This window comes from Epinephelus lanceolatus, chromosome 21 (genome assembly GCF_041903045.1).
Source record: "Epinephelus lanceolatus isolate andai-2023 chromosome 21, ASM4190304v1, whole genome shotgun sequence".
In the NCBI taxonomy this organism is placed as follows: domain Eukaryota; kingdom Metazoa; phylum Chordata; class Actinopteri; order Perciformes; family Serranidae; genus Epinephelus; species Epinephelus lanceolatus.
Genome location: NC_135754.1, coordinates 23,983,740 through 23,995,750, shown reverse-complemented (window position 1 = coordinate 23,995,750; position 12,011 = coordinate 23,983,740). Strand labels below are relative to the sequence as shown.

At 40.5% G+C, this 12,011-nt stretch overlaps 1 long non-coding RNA gene across 1 annotated transcript in view; it reads right to left on the bottom strand.

The window, feature by feature from the left end:
- Positions 1 to 12,011, bottom strand: part of LOC117247160 (uncharacterized) — a 91,945-nt gene that overhangs the window by 23,123 nt on the left and 56,811 nt on the right. Inside the window, exon 5 of the long non-coding RNA XR_004500800.2 lies at positions 11,680 to 11,718. This is a non-coding gene — a long non-coding RNA (uncharacterized LOC117247160). The remainder of the gene's footprint in view (positions 1 to 11,679; positions 11,719 to 12,011) is intronic.

The window sequence follows — 12,011 nt, the reverse complement described above, 5'->3', positions numbered from 1 at the left end:
AGTGAAAGCAACACAGACACGATGAAAAGAAAAGGGCTTCAAAGGAAGAGATTCATCATCGTGTGTCGCCCCTCCTACCCACGCTACACCTACACATCGCTGTGATCAGGTCATTTAGCTGTTTAATGTGGTATGACGTTTTATCCACCACCTTAAGCATCTTAAAGCAATGTGTTATGCACAGAGTAATTTCAGTGTCAGCAAATGCCTCAGAGTTTCTTTAACCCTCTGATAGGTTTAGTTCAAGAAAAAAGGAAATAAATGTCCTGAACATGGGAAACTGTTGATGTTGCTATAACTTGTAGCTGTAGAGGGATTAAAATTAGAAGCTCTGAAGAGGATGAAGTTTATTTCACAATCAGGAAACACTGTGAGTTCACACTGACTAAACTTCAAACTCTAAAGGAGATGATGATAATTTCACAAAAAGGCAAATGCTGTGAGTTCACATCAAGAAAAGAAAGCAGCTACTTGGCAAAAAAACACAAATAAACCTGTAGGAAATGCTGGCACGTCACAATCCACTTGACATGCCATGAACTGTGGCACTAAACATTTTGTCACGCGTCCAAATATCTGCATAGAGGCTCGTGTTATGCCCGAGCATCTGTGTCCGATCTGAATAACTAGCATGACTCCCGTGCAGATGGTCACAGGATGTGACCACCTCATATCGCCTGTTCCCATCCATCTACCAGTAAATAGCTCCTTTGACACCCTGTGCCCGCTGTGCCTCACATGATTGCCGCCATTTTGAAAATAACACAAGGAAGAGGAGGTGAGCAGGAGTGTTTTTTTCTCCCCAAAGTTTGAAAACATAACACCACACACACGGTACATCCCACAAGAACTTTTGACCCGGTTGTGGCAGGCCATGAGTCACAAGTTAGTTGTCTTGATATCACTCCTTTGAAATCTTAATGTCCAACTGCCCTTCTTCATGGCCCCTGCTCAACAGCTAAATCAGATTTATAACTACTGTCAAAGGCAGGGATGACAGATAAATTAATCTTCCCTTCACGAGTTTACATCTTGGGCATCTGGACTGCTGATCTTGCCCTAACAAGCGCAGAGGTCTCGGTGAGCTGTCTTTTAATGTTGATGTGTTCATGGCTGGAGATGAATGACTCTGTCATAGGAATCTATTTATACAGCAGTTATATGGCAGTGCCACTAGATCCAGGACATTGCACTTCCCCAGGACGAGCACCAGCATCTGTTAAGAGGAAGCCAGCAAATGACACTCCTTTGGATTTGAAGCACTGTTCAATGTAAAGCGTGTCAATTTCTGTGAGGTTGGAAAAAACCTCACCTTCAGCAGAAAAGCCTGTAAATATTTTCTCTGCTTTCTCGTTAGTGAGTAGCTTTGTTTGTTGAAGAACTCGGAGGATGCACATTTCTCCATTGCTTTTGGTTTATTTTTGGTTTTACCATGTGAATCACCCATCAAATTATCTTATGAATCATATCTGATGAAGACAAGTTGACATTTGTGGTGAAGACTGGTTGAAGTTTGTTGGAGGTATGGGCAAAAAAAAAGGAAAAGCTGGCAGCTGTTACACTGATTTATTTTTAAACCAGCAAATTCTGAATATTTTTTTCTGCTCTTAAAATGATGAGTCTGGCTCCTTTCTATAACACCAAAACCCGCAATGCATTAGCGCATCTCATAATACGTTGTGACTTCCTTCCCTGTCTGTGGCTCTCAGCCCCAACCCCACTGGTTCCTTTTGAAGAAATCAATCATCTGAAACCGCTCACAAATATATAATTTAATTTTGAGAAATGGCTCAGTAATTTCTTTTAACAGCTGGGCACAGTAGTTTTTAGCAAATGTTAACCAAACAGGAGTATATCATGCATTTGTTGGAGACTATTTTCAGTTGCGGATTAATACACATTTGGTTCTCTATTTACAGCAGCTGAATGCATATGTCAATTGACTTAATTTAGTACAATGCCCATGCTCTTGGTAATGAAAGAAGATGTCGCCAACAGCAACAATGTGGATCACTGGTATTTGCACTGTACTGAATAGTTTTAGGAGCTCTATGGTAATGAGGAATAAGATATATCAGGCTTTTGACACACACACTCACACACACAATATGTGTTAGTAAGATCACTTATTCTATATGTTTTATATTGTTAGCAATGTCTGAAAAGGCTGAAACCAACAACATCACCACACTTCAGGACTTCACACTGGGGGTGTTTTCATTTATATCTCAATGTATTTTTTCAAAGTGCTGTTTTTGTCATTAGTATTTTTATATAGAATGTGAATATGTCACGACAAAAAAGTGACGTAATATTTTTCTGGAACAAAGTCATTTTTCCTAAGCTTTTGCACTGCAAATAAAGGCATGAACATATCACATGGCACCTATACTTATTAGGATTGTAAAACAACAATATGGAGACTCTGTAGTTTGAACCAAGATGGCAACGTGTATTTCCTTTGTTTAAATCCTTTACACCTTGACAAAGGCAGTACGTACCAGATCCACTCCTTCTGGTCTTACTTTTCACAATAAAAGCCCTGGACATACATTGGAAAACTGTTAACCAGAGGAAATTCAAATTAACTCGGCCATTTCACTAAAACTAAACTCAATAAACTCAATAAAATAGCATACAGTAGTCTAGGCTCTACAACAAATTCAAATTCATATTCCTGCCAGTATGATTGTATAGATGCAAGTATTTGCAGGCCAGTATTCGGCATTTTCATGTTGTTTATCCATCAAGCCCCCAGTGTGTTAAGGCCTTTATACTTTAAATTTTGTCTCATAATCTCTGAACTGTCAGAAGTTTTTAGAAGTGTGGTGAATCTAAGGGGTGGGCTATCTACCAAGACGTTAGTCACACAAAAAAAAAACTCTGAGATGAACATGTTACTATCAAACGTTTTGTAGAGGCAGAGTAGAGTTATTACAAGAACAGCTGAAAGACAGGACCACCAGGACTGCAGAACTCAAGCTTGTCATTGTCAGCCCACCCTCCTCAGTACCTACCACACCTCCTCGCCCCATCACATGAATCACAGCCACCACCCTCCACTGCCTCTGCAACAAAAGATGCTTTGAGGTCATGCTCCTCTTCTTTGTGCCCACCACAGCGCATGAACAGAGAGAGAACAGAACCACTCGAGACAAGGGCGACTTAAGAGCAGCTTATAATGAAAGGACATCATAAAAGAAAACACATGCCATTGTTGAAGAGCCATTATGGTGGTGATGTTCAAATAAATTAGCTTTTGAAGGGTGTAATATTTTTTCTAATTCTTCCAGGTCTTAAAATTAACCAGTGAAGTACATCAAAATCAACTCAATTGACTTTCATTGATGATAATATGCCTGTGCTTTAAGCTGTACCCCTTTTTATATTCATCGCCTCAAGAATCCTCGGTGGGGGTTTAAAACTTCAAACACTACCTCATGAAAAAGTCAGGAGGTGTCAGACATGCGTTCCCCCTCCTCGCCCCCAACCCCGCTGGCTTGCCAACACCAAAGGCCAGAATTGATTTTATGTGAAGCAGGACCGGCTCCACCCCCGTCAGGGATCACCTGCCTCACCCCCGCCTGTGGCCCTGATGCACCACGAACAATTAGGGAAAGACAGCGAAATACTGACGATGTATCTGTGGTTTTCACAGTAAATTTTGCAATTATGTATCAACTGCAGAGTGTATTTTGTACGACGTGATTTCCTTTCTGAACATCTGAAGGAAGTTAAATTGTCACGGGTGCATTTTTTCCCCACTCTAATTCCACACGGATGATCCTTGTGTATGAGCTAATAAAGTGAGGTTTATGGAAGATTCAGGACAGATTATCTTAGGTAAGAGCACTGTCCTGCGACTCGGCAGGCTTTAAAGTTAGTCCAGCTGTACATAAAAAAAATGCAGTATGAAAGGTCATACAAGAGCCAACGGAGATAAAAGTCTGAGGTGGCTTTCTTGTATAGTGATCCATTTACGATCCCCTTTAAATTAAACATTCCTTCCTGTTTGTCTGCATGTGCTCATCCCAGCAGGCAACAGTAACACGGTGCAGGTAAATTTCTCATTTTCATCTCTCATCCTTGTGTTCTTGATTTTTGGAATATGGCCTTGATTTGTCTGAACTTACCAACATCCAAGTTTAGTCTCTTATCTCTTTTTTTTCCTGCCACCTCTATATATTATTCTAATTAAAGCCAAATTTTATTTTAAAAAATTAAATAAAATCAGTATGATTGTCTTAACACGTTCCTGTCTTGCCCTATCTGGCTTTATTTTAGTGATGTCAGTATGTTCCTAGTCTCACGTAGTCAGACCTATCTCCACTGCACTGTATGTGTAAGCACTCGAGAAAGGTCTGAAAGCACATGCTAGCTGTGTCTCAATTCAGGGGCTGCAGCCTTTGAAGGACGCGGCCTTAGCGGTCTACGTCAGCCACGTCCTTTGTGGACCACATTAGTCAAACCAAACGGTCTCCGAAATGGAAGGGTCTAGTCTGCAAAGGATTTCCTGGTTGCATCGCCAGTTGTTCTCGCCCCGACCCGTTGGTGTTTCTGTTACCTAGCAAACAGCTGTGTTTGACGAAAGACGGGGTAAGCTAGTTAGTTAGTTAGTCCTTTTTGGTTTAGTAGATGGTTCACCACCATTTGATATATTTCAGGCTGATGGAGGACCAGGTAAGGGTATTAAATTAAGCCTGTTTAAGCTATGTACTTTTAGCTAATAGTAATGTTAACAGCAGCTAGCCATTAGCTAGTTAACAACTGTTAGTTAACTTCAGTTGTTCTTACTTGAATATTTAAGTTTGATGATGACACAAATCAGATATGCAAATCTCTTGGTGCAGCAAGTGCATGAATAAAAACACATCAAAAACATAAATAACCGAACAATGATTCAGCCTGATAAAGTGTATTTCTCACGTCACATAGATCCGTCTAACATTGGAGTCTGAACATCTCCAAGGTCTTGACCTCACAGTATCTCAACCTTCAGACACCCTGGAGCCTCCTCACATGCCTGAATGCAGTGAGTGAAGGACTCTGAGGTCTCTGCAAATACCTAAACATGACCATGGATGAATCACACATTCATACAATTACTATTATCATACATGATAACATTCAAATACTTTAATGTTGAATAATCTTTCCATGACACTGGACCCATTAAAAGTACAAACAATTTGCTTTGCTGTATGTGGCTCTTGCAGAACGTTATTACGACAATATCAATGAAGCTTGTGTGCAGTGGAATATATCGGTAAATTGGGGAAATCAATGTCTCATGACTTGCTAGGGTACAAAAATGTGGCAAATCCACTCCGACTGGCTGTGTCACAAAATAACATTGGGCATCTTCCTCCTATGAGACAGTCTGGGCTTTTCCGAGGTGCATTTACAAGATGTTTTATCCATTTTTAGTTTGTAGGTTGTTAGCTCAGAAGTTGTTCTTGTTTCCCGTAGCGAAGAGGATTTTAAAAACGGTACCCTGCAGAGGGAGAAAGTAAAGAAGAATGGCGGCCTAAATAGTCAGCCAATTGCAGGCTTATACATCCGGTGAGTCAGGCTACCATGTTTCCAGATCTTAGCAATTACTCTGTTGAGTACAATGTTATTATTACTAATAAAAATGATGGCTATAGCTGTAACAAACTGGAATTAACCTTTAAGTTTGAAAGGTGTTTGCCATGTTTAAGTGATGTCAGCGCCGGTAATCCTCATCTATGTGTGGGTGACTCATACTGTAATTAAGTAAAAAGGATACCACCCCACCCATAAGACATTACAGAATCAAAGCTGAGAATAAAATCCTAATGACAAACTAATATTTAATGATGTGTTTAAGTGCTAGGACCACGGTTTATGCACTATAATAGAGCACCCATAAAAGCACAGTTTAATGTAGATGACTCTGAACATTAAGTGTTAATGCATGTTAATGGATTTGACAGACTTATTTTTCCTTCTACTGTAGGCATGTGTCATTTCTGCCACTCAGAAACAGTGCGATGTTTGTCTACAATAAATGAGTTAATACAAAGTACAGGGGCAAAAGACAAACAGTGGAAAACAAGCAGCCAGGAGTCTGTTTTGGAACAGAGGTTTTAGGAGCCTGGCGTCTATGTGTGAGACATGACTTCCTTATTTTTAACACTGGGCACTTCAACCACTGGCTTGATGTCAACCTCCCGTTCTAATGGACAGCCACAAAGCTGACAGGCTGTAAATCAGAGTGACTATAGAAAGCCATTAGTCCAGGGATACACAATAAAAAGCGGTAATGGTCTCATAAAGCCTGCAACACCACAGCAGACATTCTGATTCTGTCTATTAAGGGCTGCACAGAGCCTCAGATGAGTGAAAATAAGGAAGCCATTTTTCTTTTGTGCATTGTTGCCTGGGGTCTCGTGCTTGTGATCAATGTACAGTGAGATGCTCTGCGCTGAGAGCTATTTATTTACACTGTACTCCAACTGAGTGAATATTAGAGGAGAACATTGTGATTAAGAGGTGCCTCCATTGAGCCGCATGTTACAGACGCCTCATTGATTTACTGTGAGCTGGTTATATATGCCAGATGTGCTCAGAGTGCGAGTTACAGCATTAAGAGTTTACATTAGTTGTTATGATGAGTGCAGTATGGTTCTCAAATCATATTAAAAGGACAGTTCAGGACACATAGTCAGATTTTTATTTCCGACCCAGTACCATGGAGGTGAATACAATTTCTTCTGTCATGTTCACAGCATTAAAGAAAAGACAAATGCTGTGTCTCAAATCGAAGTACTTCTGTACTTACACTTGCTATTTTGAGTGCATTCAAACTGAGAAATAGCCTATGGCGAAATACACTGCCCAGTCCCTGAATGGTGCACTCATAACAGTCAAAAAACTGATTGTGGAACATTGGACACTTCTCATTCTCAATGGTCACCATGTCCCCACATAGCAGAGGGGGTGGGAACACACACATCTCAAACTTGTGAAAATGGGAACCCAAGGGGAAACTACCACAATGAACACTGAAGCATTGCACATTGTATTTTAGTACAAATTTACCACCCTATACTCTTGTCAGATGATAGCCATCAGTTTGTTTATTGGGTGAATTCTGTAATAATGATAGCCTGAATGTTAACGTTAGCTTGCAAGTCATCTAGCAGTGGCCCATTTTATCACTAAGCATTGACCTTATACGAGTTGTGCAGCTATATTATTGTTGGGCATAGTTACATGTTGTTGGTGCATGTTAAATTTTCATTCTCACTGTAGAAGATTTTAGTATTAGATGTGTCGTCAGTTGCTTGAGAAGCTGTAAATATTCGCAAAATGCAGCTGCTATCATTAACTCAGTAGATCAGCAGATGAAAGACCTAGCGGGAATCAGCCACAGACATTCATAAATATAAATAAATATAATACAATAGATAAATATAAAGAAATCGAATTAGCAAACAAGCATATATAGCAGGCATATATTTTGGCAAATGACAACTGTTCAAATCTGAGAACTAAACAAGTAAGTACAGAGTGTATGCAGTGTACTTGGCAATCCAAGACACAGCACAACAGCCATGCTAGCAGCTCTAAGCTCCAGTAAATGCTAAGCATCAGTATGCTAACATGCCCACAATGACGATGCTAACATGCTGATGCTAAGAAGATATAATGTTAACCATGTTGACCATATTGGTCAATGTTAGCATGTTAGCATGCTAACATTGACCAATAAGCGATAAACACAAAGTACAGCAGAGGCTGATTGCCTTTAATTTTGCAGGTATTTGATCATAAAAAAAGCACTGTAAAAATATTTATTTTTAACCTGATAATGAACAAATGGAGGGATCTCCAAAGATACTGCACTTGAGGTTGGACATTTCATGACAGTTAATACATTATTTGTCGAGATATTTCACTCAAAACCACAAATATGAACCTCATGGTGGTGCTAAAGAAAAAGTCTGGCAATCACCAAAGTAATTAAGGTTCATCCTCTGGGGGTCATGAAAGTCTGTACAAAATTTCATGGCAATCCATCCAAGAGATATTTCAGTCTGGATTAAAGTGATGGACGGACTGACCAACTGACAGCTAGCATGGCTAAGTAAGACATTGTGGATTTTTTTCTTGGACAAATCAACCCTTAAATTCTGTTTACTTGCTATGCAAGAGAATCAAATTTCCAGTGAAATCTGACAAATAAATAATGTGTTGAGAAACACTGCAGCAGATTTAGGGCTACAGATCTTAAATGTGCTCCATCTGAAGGCTGGAAGCTTGTGATAGCTCTCTATGTTCGACATAATGAATCTAATTTACCAGAGAGAATCATCTCTGAAACTGAGCCAACTTGTTCTAGCTATTCAAAATCCGGACGGCAAATGTCTAAATAATTTCAGCTAAAATTTCACCAAATTTCTCTCCTCAAAAGATAAGAAAGTCTGCTGAGTGACATTTCAACAGGCTGTTCCTAACTTACAGCGAGATTGAACTTGCCTGAAGACAATGACAAGCTCCTCTCTGTCTGATGTCACCTCTCATTTCCAGGCCGACTGCTATCTGCTACTGGCTTCTGCCAATAATAGCTCATCAAAACAACACAACCCTTCTTGGCACCAAAATAAAGGCAGCGGTCCACGTCTGTGCCACTCAGTTGTCAATTAAGACTCCTCTTCACACTGACACTTGTGACTTAAAAGAAACAGTCGAGAATGTGATGAATTTGAGACGACAGATGAGAAGGCAGTACACTGCGTCGCAGTACCATAATGCGCTTGAGATATGGATAACAACTGACACCACTGGCAGGTCTTATGAAGTTTGATTTCATTTGTCAGGCCCCTTCTACTTTGTCTTTTAGCTCGCGCGCTCCTTCACTCTTCAATCATCGTGGTAATAGCTCATTCTGATAGCCTGAAGACACTCACACTTGCTTCCATTTAAAATGCAAAGCCACAAATATAGTCGGTGCTGCTGTGGGCTACACATCAAGATGGCATCATGTGTTGTATCTAATGCTGTACTGTAAATATACATGTCTAATTGCATGTGTGGAGCATGTGTACAAAGAAGCTAAATTAACCCGGTTTGAGATGTCCTGGATCTCTCAAATGTACACAATTTCACAACATGTAAAGGCATACAGATGAACACGTATCATATAAACCACAAACGACAGAGAAATAACCATCAACCTCGGTATTTGATCACTAAGTAGACAAATGGAGCAGTAAGTGTCCAAGCCTGTCTCGGTGAATACCTTGCATGCTTGTCTCCAGCCGACCACATGACGCTAATTCCTGACTGAAGCGCTCCTCCTGCGTACCCCTAATCCTGCCTGTGAAATGTGACAAGATCATTCTTTAGGCCTACTTTAGTCTGAATAATCTGCCCATCACAGACATTCATCCCGACCTGCACAGTGCTTCCAGTGTCATAACACGCTACCTGTACATTTTCACCCCAGCTTAGGCTCCATAAATTAAATCTAGACAAGTAAATGTGAGGGATCAGCATCGAGTGCGGCATGGATGTCGATGTCGAGAATGTTGATTTTACACTGACTGTGTGTGGTGTCTGTTTCAGCTAATTTGAGATTAAACAAAGGGTTGCAACGGTTAGTCATCTAATAAAAGAAACTAATCAACAACAGTTTTGATTGATGATAATTTATCAAGCAAAACACTTAAAACATTCTGTTTCCAGCTTCTCAAATGTGAAGATTTGCTGTTTTTTTTTCTTTATTTCCTTGTTACCTGAATATTTCTGGGTATGGAACTGTTGGTCGGACAAAACAAGCAATTTTAAGAGATCAAATTGGGCTCTAAGAAATCATGATGGGCATTTTTCGCCATTTTTTGACAAAAAATTTATCAATTAATCAAAAGAAGATCCAACAGATTCATTGATAATGAAAATAACACTTAAGGTAATCAAACTTAACGAAATCGATTCACACACAATGGTTCGATGTCGTCAAAAGTCAACATGATTGCACTTCCTTCATTCCTAAAGCTACTAGACAAGTAGATAGAGTACAGCAGGTCTTACAGGAGCTTCTTGAAGTTTCCACAAAGTTCTGAACCACTAATATGGCAGCTGTCAGGTTGAATTGAGCCATCGGTTCCAGTGCTAACAGGGAGGTTAGGTGAAATTAACTCTTCTCTACAGCATGACTACAACCCGCCAGGATCCTCACCTACCTGATGGCAAGTGGACGACAGCATATAATCTCCATAGGCTTTACTTCCTACTCCTGACCAGCTTTAACTAATTGAGGAGACAACGTGAAAAAGACCCTTCACCGCTGCGATCTTGGCTGCACCTCAACTTTTCTAACTCTCTCCGTCATGCTGCGCCGCAGTCGTCTGACTTCCGGCGAGATAGTGCAAGTTCTCCATGTCAGCTCCGAGTTGAGCTCTTGCAAATGAAGTCAGCGCTACAGTATTTGACACAGATGTGAGGGGGGAGTAAAATATCTTGGGTGTAGTCAAGGGGAATGGGTATGACTTCTAAGTATCTGAAATGTCCTGTCTTAAACACATAATATCCGTAATACTTCCTGACACTTTCTCCTATAACCTCTTATTCTCTGCCAGCTTCTGTGGGGCCCTTTTTTTCCCTCTCTGGGCACAGAAGAAAAGCAGTCTATTTTCTTGTCATATTTGGTTGAAAGGCGACTCTCAACTTGGAGTCTAATTTCCTGCACTTTAAAGACGGTCCACATGCAAGGTGCATTACCATGCTATCAAGGTGATGGGAGCAATTTCAAACTGTCAGTCAGTCATGGAAATATCAGAGGGACTTAATGTCTACTGCAACCTGTCAAAGGCTCCTGTGAAGTGGCGGAGAGCGTAATCTGAGTCTTATTCACTCAACACCATTTACTTGTCAGCAGAGCTCACTGTTTTACTCTGAATGGTAGTTCATAATGATGGTATAGCCATATAGATAGCTAATTAAATGAGATTGGTCAAACTGTGGCAGGCTTTAAAATATATATATATATATATATGGGGGGGGGGGAGAAAATGTACAATATACCTACAGAGAGCAGTTATATTATAAATATCACAGCTTCAGACTGCATCTCATATGATCACACAGTTCTTGCTTCACAGACAGCAGTTAGTTAAGGCTGTTAATTTCCCGATAGACGCACCACTCTGGGTGACACACTGGGGCTGTACTTAACCATTATTAATGTGACAGGCCTCAGTGCAAGGCAAATCAATTAAACAGGAGCAATCACCATAGTCTGGATAACGGCCTTTTAAGACTGTTTTCATGTGACAAGGAGGTCCTCGATCCAGGCCTCTGCGCCAGGACCTGACAGGTCAAGAAAGCGGCATGAAACAATAGCACCTTCTAACCATCATCTCCCCTTTTTACCTGTCAGATCCAGTCGGCCTGTCTGGCTGCTGACGTGGCGCGCCCTGCGCCGGCTGCCACAAGGTGAATTTTCATGTCATGTCGAGGGAATTTCTTATTCCATTTGCTCGACATTATAATGCAGCATTTATCGACCATTTTTTTCCCAAGCTATATGTCAAGGGCTTTTGCACCAGAGTTTTCCCCCAATAGTTTCAGTTACAGGTCCTTCGTGATGTTTTTGATGTACATGTGCGTGTCTAAAGAGATCACAATAATAAGACTGGAGCAGTGACTTACCTTCATGCTGCCCACTGCTGCCTGACGCCTCCAAAGTGTCTGGAAAAGAAAAGCAGATATCACAGAAATATTACTTGTACACTTCATTGTGAGGTCAGTTATCATTTCATTCAAGGGTGTAGGTTTCGTTTCAACACTGGGGGGGTACACATATGAAACAGGGGGTTAGGGTCCTCCCCCTGGAAACACTGAGCATCAAACCCTTAATTTTCTGCATTCTGGTTCATTTTTATGCCTTCTCTGTATCAATTTAAGGTGGAATTTTTTTTAATTTCATCAAACTCGTCTGCTACTTTCACGTTTTTAATGGGGCAGACAGATGCACATGTTCT